The sequence below is a fragment of the Cricetulus griseus genome, chromosome 2 (assembly GCF_003668045.3).
Source record: "Cricetulus griseus strain 17A/GY chromosome 2, alternate assembly CriGri-PICRH-1.0, whole genome shotgun sequence".
NCBI lineage: Eukaryota > Metazoa > Chordata > Mammalia > Rodentia > Cricetidae > Cricetulus > Cricetulus griseus.
In genome coordinates this window covers 243,524,037-243,536,044 of record NC_048595.1, presented here as the reverse complement: position 1 = coordinate 243,536,044, position 12,008 = coordinate 243,524,037, and the positions used below count along the sequence as shown (strand labels likewise).

Here is a 12,008-nt window from a genome sequence, read left to right as displayed (position 1 = left end):
ATGCATGTTAATGTATTAGGAAGCTTTTTCACTCAGTTACTCATGAGGTACTTCTGGAAGAACGTAGCTGATTAATGACGGTCTTACAGAGCAGAACTTGTCCTGGGAGTGGATAATATTTACTAGGAAAATAAAGTTTTCTAAGTGCCTTTTTGGACTGCTCAATCTCAGATCTGTAAACCAGGAGGAAAAAAACAATGTCTCCAAAGAATGTGGCTCTCAGTAAGAACAGCAGGGCTTTCCTTTCATGCCCGGACCTTTCTTTGGGAAAAGGCAAAACAGTACCCTGCAGGGGGTTTTCCAGGTTGCTTTCCACCACCATTGCCCAGTTCTGGCAGCCTGTGTTGACAGGCCAGATGGAAAATGTTGAAACACTGACAAGCATGTTCTTCCAAGAAGCTGAAGCTAGCGGAATACCCTTTTGATATCACTCCACTTTTCCACAGTCTTCCAACTCAATAAGGGAGGGGCGTGGGTTTGATGTACTGACTGTTCAGCAGTGGCCATTAGACTGGATAAATCACTGAGCATAGATTTTAGCACTGGGGAAGCTTGCATTCTAAAATAGCTATGAACTCTTATTAAACATCTCATGGCTGAGAGAGTAGCTTCTGAGGTGGGGTGGTGTTACTTCTGAAGAGAAAACTGGTCTTTGAGGCAAGTTCTGGAAGAGAAAGCAGGGTTGGTATGGATCAAAAACAGAGATGAAAGGTATGAAGAGAAACACATGGAAGAGAGAGGAAAGCATTGCAGCCACTTCCCATAATTCCTTACTTGTAAACACCCCTACTTCCTGCCCTGCTCCTCAGCCCTGCTGCTTCTCTTCCCTGTTCCACCTCCCCAGGGGCAATTTGCCCATTATTCCCCATCAGCTCCTGTTTAGTGCAGGACAACCAAGCTCAATGGGCTCTTCATGCCACCTAGTGGCCATGTATGAGAAACTTCTTAAAAGGCTGCTAGCCCCCAAGTCCTTATCCCCGGTGCCAATTAAAAGATCTTTTCTCCATTTGGGAGGGTGCCTTCCTGTGCAATGTCTTCCTTCCTCACATATCAGTAAGAATCACAGTGTGTTGCCACACCCTGCCCTGTAGCTACTCCCAGAACGTTCTTTGTTCCCAGAGAATCAGTAGCCTGAAAGGTGCAGAGTGTGCCCTAGAAGCAAAACAAAGGCCTTATAGAGAACTTGAAGATTCATTACAGCATTTAGATTGAATTCAAGACTGACAGAACATAGACAGTGAACACCATGGAGGCAGTCATGAACAAATGAACACCATGGAGGCAGTCATGAACAAATGAAATACTCAACTGTAAAGAAAATAGTAGATATTTTTTGAGGATAAAAGAAAATTTACAAACTCTCATAATTTTGTTCAGTTCTTGCAGGCACCCTTGGAAGCTAACGAGCGCTTCTTTTGGAGTTCTTTCTGGTCACAGGAGCTGATTTCAGAATATTAAAAGCCTAAACATCATAGAGGTGAGTCTTGAACTGGTATTACTCTTGTGCTAGCAGCAACTGCAAACTCGCTTTTCTAGTGAACACAAGAAACTTCTGGAGGAGGCTCAAAAAGAGGTACTTGGTGGTTAATCTCCTTGGTGGGTCTTAGCTCCAGCAATGCAAGTCTTCTCCATAACCATTATCTGGTCAAGCCTTCTTTGCCATGGATGCCAATGGAAACTCTGTGTGAATAGAAAAAAAAGATCACATCTGATTTGTATCATACTGAGCTAACAGACTTTCCTTCTTGTCGTGGTATAAATAAAAATTCTCATTTGGATTCTTGCCGTCTTTATGTGGTTCAGTCTACACTTGAAGGGTATGTCATGAGAAAGGCTCACTGCCATCTGGAATGGGCACTTCCCCAGCATGTGGTACCCATGGTCCACATCACGCTTGCTGATCACAGCTGAGGTAGATAGTCATGCTGGAACATCTATAGCTGTGTGATGTCAAAGAAGGGATTGCCACAGGCTTCGGCTTGACATGCTCTGAAACATTTTCCAGATTTTTGAAAGTATGGTTACTTTTTCCATGTAACTGATCCTTTTGAAAGGTGATATGTGGGGGGAAAAACAACATGGACAGTTCCTATACATGCAGGATGCTGGTTCTTGAATGTCTCCCTGAGCTGTATGTATTCCTTGATGTTCTTAGCCCGAAAAGAGAATGGTTGCTTCTAACACATTCAGTTGGCAACATACATTCATCTTTTTATAATACAATACTCAAAGGGTGAGACAAGAGTTTGGCTTTGTCAACTTCGCAGAACATAGAACCTGAATTGAAAGTGGGAGCAAGATAATAAACAAATGGTTTGTCCAAATAATTAGTGTTAGTAAAATATCAAACAATTTGATTTGTGTTAATTTAAGAAAACACAGGATTATGTTAAGTCACATTCTCTAAACAGTTTTTTTCTTTTAACATAGAGCTCTGAGAATAGTATGTGGAAGTATAACTTCAACCCTGTTTTCTTAAGATTTTTAAGAACTGTAGGCATGAATTTTCTTACATAAGTATGATCATTCTGCATGATAATTATGTTGTTTGTAATGATAATATCTCAGTGTTATAGAACACCTCACAATTTTCAAGTTACTTTAACAGAAAATATGTCCTTTAGATTTTATGCATTAAATAGGTGTGGATAATTGTCACTACTTTGTAAAACTAAATATATTTCAGGAAGGTTTTGTCTTTTAAAGTCATATTGCCAGTAGGTAAGAAGAAAAAAGTGTCTATGAGCAATTGGTGTTTAATACATGCTTTGTGGGTGGGTGGATGGATGGATGAATAGACAATGAATGGTTTAGTGACTGGATGAATGGATAAACTAATTATACATAATACAAATCAATTCCCTTCTTACCACTTTAAAACAAAGAACATAAAGTACCATATCTTAGTACTTCTTTATTCCTAGCTTTTAGCACTTTTTCTTTATGCTTATTACAAAATCATCATATTTGATCAGTAAGTTCATCTGTTCACGTACGATTATTGGAATATCCTATATGTACCTAGGTACAAGTTAGTGTTGATACTGATGTGAGTTAAAAGGAACCTTTTTGAGGAGTTCAAATTTCCTTGGAGATTGGCAAGCACGGACAGGAAACAGTACTTCATAAGACAAAATGTGATCTTTTCAGGTGTTGAAAACAGGGAGCATAAAATACAATGAAAATTAGGACACAAGGACACAGAAAGACATCAACACTTTTCTGGGAGTAACTAGAGAAACTTCCCTGAAGGGGTAAAAAAAGACAAAAAGGCTGTTTAAAAAAAAAAAAGTCTCTGTGCATTGGTGGTGCACGCCTTTAATCCCAGCACTTGGGAGGCAGAGGCAGGTGGATCTCTGTGAGTTCGAGGCCAGCCTGGTCTCCAGAGTGAGTGCCAGGATATAGGCTCCAAAGCTACACAGAGAAACCCTGTCTCGAAAAACAAACAAACAAAAAAAAGGAAAAAAGGAAAAAAAAAAAGTCCCAAGAAAACCTTACTTTTCCTCGAGTGTTCTTTGTAAAAAGGGTTTAAGATTATCTATTATGGTTTGGATCTTCAGGGTCCCACAGAGGCCCATGTTGTCAGTCTATGGTAGTGCTGAGAAGTGCTGGCACTGTTAGGAGGCAGGAGTTAGGAGAAGGAAGTTAGGCTATAGAAGGTGTGTCCTGGAGAGTGTCTTCCTTTCCCTATGAGACAAGCACACTCACTACATGTATTCCTTGTGGTACTGTTCTCCCTCACCCCAGGCCCCCAAACAATGAAGTGCACTGAACATTGGCAGAAACCTCACAAACTGAGTCAAAATCACCCTTCCTTTTATGTTGCTCTTTTTCAAGTATCTTGATGAATGATGGAACATGTATATTCGAGATTACTAATTTTAAGTAGTAGGTATCAATGTGTAAAATCTTTATAACTATTTATTACAATTAACTATAAGTGTTCTACATAAACTTTAAGACTTATTGCTAATTATTCATACTTTTAAACCTACTTATATTAATATTTTAATAGCAGGATTGTGGCTGATATTTTAAAATCCCATTATATTCTTTTGGTAGCTATAATTCTAGGAAAAATTCAGAAATGAAAATTTTCCTTTTGCCCTTTTAAGGAATCCCATTCATCTCAAAATAGTCTGATGAAAACATTGTTACAAAAGCAATTTGAGAGGGTAGAGGAAGGCAAGCAGATCACGAAGGTTAAGAGCAATGAGCAAGTGTAGTCGTGCTCCCCCTGGCCCTGCTCCACCACCCCCAGAATTTTAAAAGAATATGACTATTGGACTTTGCCAGGAAAAATGCTTAAAGGAAAATTTATGACTCAAAAATGGAATGCATGGGCAGTCCAGAATCTCTAGATTCCCTCACTGTAACAGAAATATACATATATACATCAAATGCTGAAATAGATGCCCAAGACAGGTCTTGTCAAGAGTGTGAGAAGTAAATAGGTCAAGGGTGACATTAGGATCGTCTCCTGACAAGGACTGTTCCTGGCTGGTAGGTCATGGTGGAAGTCAGTGGACACAGTTCACACCAAACATCTGCTGTGGATTTCAAATAGAGGAATGGCTTGCAGATGGAGGCACCCTGTCATGCCAGTCCACTAATTTAATCGTGGATGCTGAAAATGCTGTCTGGAAGCTTCCAAGGATGCACCATACAACATTTAAGTTGTGGTGTAATGATCATTGATATGTTCGTTGTGTTCAGGAGTAAATAAGGTAAGTGCTTATATATAGGAAACACACAAGGAAAATAAGGAAGTTACCAAGTCGGGTCATGGTAATGTGAGATGGGAAGACTATGAAGACACTGGTATTTATTCTCTTTATAGTTTAAAAACATCAACACACAAGACTGAGGCTTCTTAAAGACATTTAATAAAGTTCAATATGTACTGATTGTTCCTTATCTGCCAGTCACTGGATCTAGGTCAGTTTCATCAGTGTCTTCAAGATATACCCAGTGCCTAGCACATGGTATATATGTTGTTAAGTGCTGTTTGGCCCCGTCTAAGTAGATGGAGTACTCAAGAAGCCTAGCCATAACCTAAATTCACCCATTTCTTTTAAAATCTGATTTCAGTTTTTAAATGTTCACTATTTTCCTTAAGGATACTTGCATGTTTGTAGTCATCTGGTAATTGGCCAGTGATCTCTCTACTTGAATAGTCCTTTCTACTACAGTTGGTAGAAGTTACTTTGTACCTTAATATGGTACCACTTATTCTCACAATTCTCCAGCCTACTCCCAGGCAAGCTTTCTCTGTTCAGGATGCTGGAAGCAAGATGCTGGCTAGGTTAGGCTTAGGAGAGAATTTTTCTCCAGTCAAATTCAGGTTGGTCTGAACTCAGTTTCTTGTATTTGGAGGACCAAGGTCACTGTCTTCTTGCTGGAAGTTAGCCGTGTGTCGTTTCCAACTTTCAGGGAAATCCTCAGCTAAGTCTCTCCATCTTCAGTCAGTGATTTCAAGTCATTCACATTGTTATGTTAAATGATTCTCATATACAACTTCTTGTCCTGATCCCAGCCACAAACATCAGAGAGAGTTGTGTGATAAAATTAGGCCACCTACATAACTTCTCTTTGCTACATAACACAAAACATGTCATATTTTAAAATTCTCTGACAACATATTAGAACATAATGTCAGGAATATAACAGAGAGTGAAGAGTTTGGGGCCATCTTCAAATTCTCCTTGCTGTAGTCTCCACTGACTCACACACACAGTGAACTATCAGGTCTGGCAACGCCTCACTCTCTTTCCTTTGCATTATTACTGACAAAAATGGATGAAATGGGAACTAATGACAGTCTTCCACCCAGGCTAAATTCCTTCCAATGCTAAATTTTCATGAAAACCTTAAATATACAGATGGGGGAAAGCATATTACTATTTCAACCATATCAACATTTTAAAACTATATGCATCAATGTAGATATTCCTGTTAATTCTATCATATGTCCTCTGGTACCAGTTTGGAACCTGCTTGCCAGACATTACACACATGGCTCTTGTTAAAGCAGGACCTCCACATACTTAACCTTAGGAAATCGTTCTGATCTCTTCTTTGCCCTCAATTAACATATATTCAATGAACTAATTATGTCACTATTTTAATAATATGGGGTAACTAGATGTGTCTTCTGCCTCTTTCATAGGAATGAAGTAAGAATCTGAAAAAGATTCTGTCTACTTAGATGAGTTACTGCTCCTAATTTGAGTACACAGAAGAAAGGAGGTTTTAATAGGTACGTCCCATGAGCAAAGAGTACCTACAGAATATTTTCAAAAACTATGTTCTACCACTGAAAATGCTCAAGTAAACAATTATTTCTTAACAATGTACCCACATCACTTGGAGACTTTTCCTAATGCACTTATTCTGGGTGTGATGAAACACTTTAATTTTCCACAACCCTCTGAGTTGACTTTATCAGAAGCCCAAGCTTCAATGTGCCTAATTAATCCACAGAACCACAGAGTCTCTCACCAGGCTCCACCAGTGACACATGTTAATTGATACTGTGTTCAGCATCAGCTCCAAAGCATTATCAAATATGTAAATATTATATGATTTTCAAAAGTAAGGTAACCTCCATTTACTGAGCAGATGTTGATGAGAGTAAATTAAAGCATGGATAAAGACTAAATGAGTCATTAAAAGTACTTCTTTCAGTCACACAGATGACAAGCCCATCACCCAAAGAATGTGCAAAATATTTTGAAATTCTAGGTCAAATATCATGCTCTATTTCCATGAATCCTTGGAACCTACTTGTTAACACACACACACACACACACACACACACACACACACACACACACACACACACGTATGTGTTTGAGCAGGTTCAGAAGCTCTTCACAAAGCAAGCTTGAATTATCCATTCTGCTACCACCCTGCTAAAAAACATACGTCAACTGATGGATTAGTTGGGTATTTGAAGGCAGACACTTATCAAATGTCACTTATTGTAATGAAAGACAGCTGCACAGATTTTGTTCAAGGGAATATAAATAGGTTATTGTCTCCTTAATATCCAAATAGTGAATTCCAAAGTAGCCCACCACTGGGTTTAGAGGGATCATTAGTTGCTCTCAGCTGTCCAATGACTTGCTCACCTGAAGCTTCTAGCACCCTATGAAGAGAATGACATTTAGACACGGAGAAGAAACCCGAACTCTTAAAAAACCGTGCAGATGATTACACCACAGTCTGCAATAGTATGTCGTGACTTTTACCTCACGATTATAAAACTAATTTTAGATATTCAACAATAATATCCACTATTTGAAGCCAACTGAACTGAATTTCTGAGAACTAAGAAAAATTAATGAAACAAAATGGGTCTCTTTAAGGGAAATAACTTCTGCATCGTAAAAGACAGCTGCTTTTTCAATTAGACCAATTGGATTATGATTTTGTTCTCTGCCCTATGAAGGTGGTTTTAGTTAAATATAGTAACCAGAACCTAAAGTTTGGCTTTCCAGCTCTAGGCATTCTTAGGTTCAATTACTGATATTTTTAGTTTTATACAGTTGTTCCAAGAACATACCTTTTCTCAAAAGCCAATATGTTCTCTACCTTCAAAGAGACAATTTAAGTAAAAGGTCAGAAAAGCAGACTCCCTATTAATGTACTTAATTTGCTTCTCAGAATTTGTACACAACTGACTTTCTTTAGTCCAGTCTATTTGGGGAATCTAAAGAACAAAATCCCAGAAGAATTCATAGTTATAATTCTCCAATTTAACTGTTATAAGCTGTCAAACATAGACCATAGCTCACCAACCTTCACATCTCTGCTATTAGTTATCTTGCTTGCTTAGTATTTAACCTGTGCTTGGTCAACCATCTCTCTCTCTCTCTCTCTCTCTCTCTCTCTCTCTCTCTCTCTCTCTCTCTCTCTCCTTGGAGACTTATACTATAACCCAGGCTGGCCTGGAACTCATGATCCATGGTTTTCCTAAGTCAGCTTTCAAGTGCTAGAATCCCACAGATGCACTACCATGACTGGCTATTAGATTTCTCCTGGTTCAAACTAGTGTTGAGATTCTAGATGACATTAGCTACAAAGACTCAGTTAGTCCTATGATGGTGACACTGATTTGAAACATTGGGAGTTCAGAAAAGAAATACCAACTGTATAATCTCCCTAGTAGGAGTGGTTGGTGTAAGATATACTGGAAGGGTGTGTAGTAATCACATTGGCCATATGTTATGGGGACAAGGTGAGAAAAAAAAAAATCAAGAAGCAAACACCTCGAAAAACATGAGGCTAACAGTCATGAGTGATTCATGGATACTTTCAGTGGTAAACATTAAAACAAAAATTGAATCTGGTGACTTCCATAGGTACTGAATAATTAAAATATTTGAGATTAATAAGAGACCAATACATCTTCGGTTAGATAGAAAAACTGACTAAATTTTCAAAGTTTTAATCTATGCCAAGATCTCAGCAGACAGCTCTTTGTTGAATAGTGCAAATTCATAGGGTCTATGGACATGAAAAGTGGGCTGAGAAATGAGTGATGCTTAAGACAATATAATGTCATGGGTCAGGAAAATGGAGGCACAGGGTAAAGTAAAGGAAGGCTAAAGAAAGGAGAGAGGACTGAGTGTGGCCAAAATTGTTGGGGTAACCCAAAACATTAGAACATTAAGTGTGCCGAAGCTCATGCCTATAATGTCTTACTATATTGTACCCAAACTTCAGGAAAATCTGAAATAAACATTGTAACTTGTGAAGTCTTACATTTTCAAGCATTAGCACAAACCTCACCCCTCCTACAACTGATCATCCATCTCCCAGAAAATCCATCAGTGGAATACAAGTGTTTCATGCTCTCTGTTTCTGTAGTGCATCCTACAAACTTCTGGAACTTACTCCTGAACTATAACGTTGGTTCAGAGCTACTAGGGAAGGACACTTGTCATCAAGTCCCACGACTGAATTCCACCCTAGAATTACATGGTTGCAGAAGAGAACTGACTCCCACAAATTATCCTCTGACCTCTTCATGCACACACATGAATGCTCTCCCACAAGTAAACAAATAAATATAAAAAAACAACTAAACCCTCTAACCTATAATGCCATGTGCTTTTTAGTCAGGGGACTTTCCAGTTCAGTTTTGTAAACCCCACATCCCAGTGCTCGTCTCACACATGATCAGCATTCAAGACAAATTAATTGAAATGGATCAGATTTTAGGAATAAGATAACAATCAAGTAAAACCTGCTAATCAGGTAGATAGATTGATATGAAAATCAACTTTATTATTTACTGTATACCTTTCATGCTTTTCAGATCATAACCCAGGATACACGACACTTTGTTGGTGAGCCCTTCCATGGCCTTTGCGTGGGTGTGTTGCTAGTCATCATTTTCTATTCACCTAAGCATACCTGCCCCAAGGCTGTTTGCTATTCTTTTTCTCATGACCATCAACTGCTAGTGCCCGACACTGAGCATCTAGAAAGGGTTTGAGAAAGGAATTAGAACGAGGAGAGGGAAGGGAAAGAAATAGGCGGGGGATGTCAATATTAAAATTTGAGACTGTGGTAAAGAAAATATTATTAAAACGTCTTGGGGTATTTTGATAGGGTTGAAAATATCTAGGTCAAATAAGGTTCCCAGACGTGTGTTTCCATGTTGACAGCGATGCAGCCAAATGGGACTGACTCTTCCCGGCCTCCTCCTTATTCCTCAGGTGCCACATACGCATCTGACTCGAGTCAAAACAGAAAGCTGGATTCCTCCTCTAAAAATGTGCTGGCAGGCGATCTGGGTGACCTTTAAGAATCAGTCATTCCAAATGGGCATTCAAGCCCAGGGAGTGACCCTGGGCTGCTTCTCTTCCACAGATGCTGGCAAGGGGGCAGATGGCCTGTTACAAGAAGCACAAGGGTGTGTGTGTGTGTGTGTGTGTGTGTGTGTGTGTGTGTGTGTGTGTGTGTGTGTGTGTTTTCAAACTGCCTGCCCAAACCTTCCAGTATTTTCCATGGACTTACTGCAGAAAATAACGCCAGCCTCCAGCTGAACAGGATGTGAAAACTCTCCCTCTCAGACTGGAGACAGCCTCCCTCCCAGGCTGAAGCTCAGGCTGTTGGCCTCTTTTACTCGGCCCTGTGTGATTTGCGTAAATTGTGTTAGCAGCCAGATATCAAGAGCAAACACTGGCCTGTCTTCTTCCTGTGTCAGTGACTTACTCCTTTATCCCGGGGAAGCTGGCACTGCACCACAGTGGGAGCTGGTCTCTTCCCCTTGCTAATTGGCTCACTGTGGGTAAACACAGCTGAGCATCTTCTGTCCTTACTCAGCCTTTTTTTTTTTTTTTTCTTTAACCATTCCAAGATTAGGGTCCAACTGCCCGTGCTTAGTGGTTCATTGGAGACCACGGAGAATAGGGTGGGAGCTGCAAATATGGAACCTCTGTGGACTTTTAGAGCTAGACAGAAATTATGATTCTAGAATATTATACAACTTCAGTATTTCTGAAAACTCCTACAGGTGAAATGTCAAGGTTTTTCTTTGGAATATTCATGGAAATAGCTCTTATTTGAGTGAAAACACGAACATGTACACACCCACACACTTGCACACAAGCATGCACACTCACACTCTTTCCTACAGAAATGTGGATGGCTTATTTGGAAATGAAGAAGGAGGTCAGGAGGGGCTGTTGCTTTCTTTATGATACAGGTGTGTGTGTGTGTGTGTGTGTGTGTGATTAAGGATATTGTGTTTTTGCCATTTCACACTTGTATACAACACACTAGGATTCCAGTCACTTCCCACTACCATCTATCTTCCCTCTCCCACTCTAGTCCACTCCTTTCTCTTTCTTGCACTCCCTACTTTAATGTCTCCATGTTTGTGATAATTCTGGTGGAGATAGGGTGATGCCAATCACTGGAAAGTGTAGTGTATACAATGAAGTATGGGACATAATACTGTCTCAGAGCAATAAACATGTGCCAGCATACACATTTACCATCTTTTATAGTTATTTTCATCATAAAACAGTCAGAAGACAGCAGTGTTATCCATTTTGTTTATTACATCTGAGTTGCATTAAGAGGCCAGATCCAGTGATGAATCTAAGTTTGTCTAAATCCACACTTTGACATTCACACTAGGATAAAATAGTCTAGTGACTCATTTTCCTGAGGCTATTATCATTGTTAAGTGACAAACAGGAAATGTAAGTAACACACAGAAATATTGAATCTTCTTAAACATTAGATTCTTGTCTACAAAACAACAGTGACTTTACCCCCCTTGCAGTACTGCTACCTAGTGTAGTGGGGACACCTTGAGAAGTTCCACCATCTTGCTATAATTATGCTATGTTTTGTTGTTACAATCTTTACTATTATCTCCAGTCATCCACCTAGACTTTGACACTATATACTTTTTACATTTGGCATTTTGAGTGTACCTTTGTAGCTTAGGGAAGAGCCCTAACTCTAAAGCTGTCCTCATTTGTATCCATAAGTGCCACAGGTTGTATGTCATTATCTGCTATCACACATAGTTTCTCTTGAAGATTGTTTTGAGGTGAGTCTAAATTTGGGGGGGGGGCAGACTTCGAGTTTCTTCCCCTCACTCTGCTGTTTCCTATCTCCCAACTATGCAGAGCACAGAAAAGAGTGACAGGGACTGAGAGCATGGAAAGGAAATTGGAAAGTGATGCCAAAAAGCAGATGAGTGTAGGGGAACAATAGATGTGTGAAACCCTTCATGTCACCACCAAAGAGGTAAGTCTGAAGAAATCCTCTCTTTTTTTGCCTTGTGTTATGTAATAGGCACCTCTTGTAAAAGTTAAGAAATATAATTCTAAATTCATTCTGCAAGTTCTAGGATGAGGTAGTAAAATCCTAAGGGAATAGAATCCTAAGTGGGGTACAGAGACAAATAGAGAATTCTCAACAGAGGAATCTAAAATGGCTGAAAGACACATAAGAAAGTGTTCAACATCCTTAGCCAT

The 12,008-nt window shown here is 39.4% G+C and overlaps 1 long non-coding RNA gene across 1 annotated transcript; it reads left to right on the top strand.

The window, feature by feature from the left end:
• The first annotated feature begins 1,381 nt into the window (after positions 1–1,381).
• LOC113830996 lies at positions 1,382–11,772 on the top strand. The gene is made up of 3 exons (XR_004768020.1): positions 1,382–1,477; positions 4,508–4,727; positions 11,658–11,772. It is a non-coding gene; the product is annotated as an uncharacterized LOC113830996 (long non-coding RNA).
• Positions 11,773–12,008: the final 236 nt, after the last annotated feature.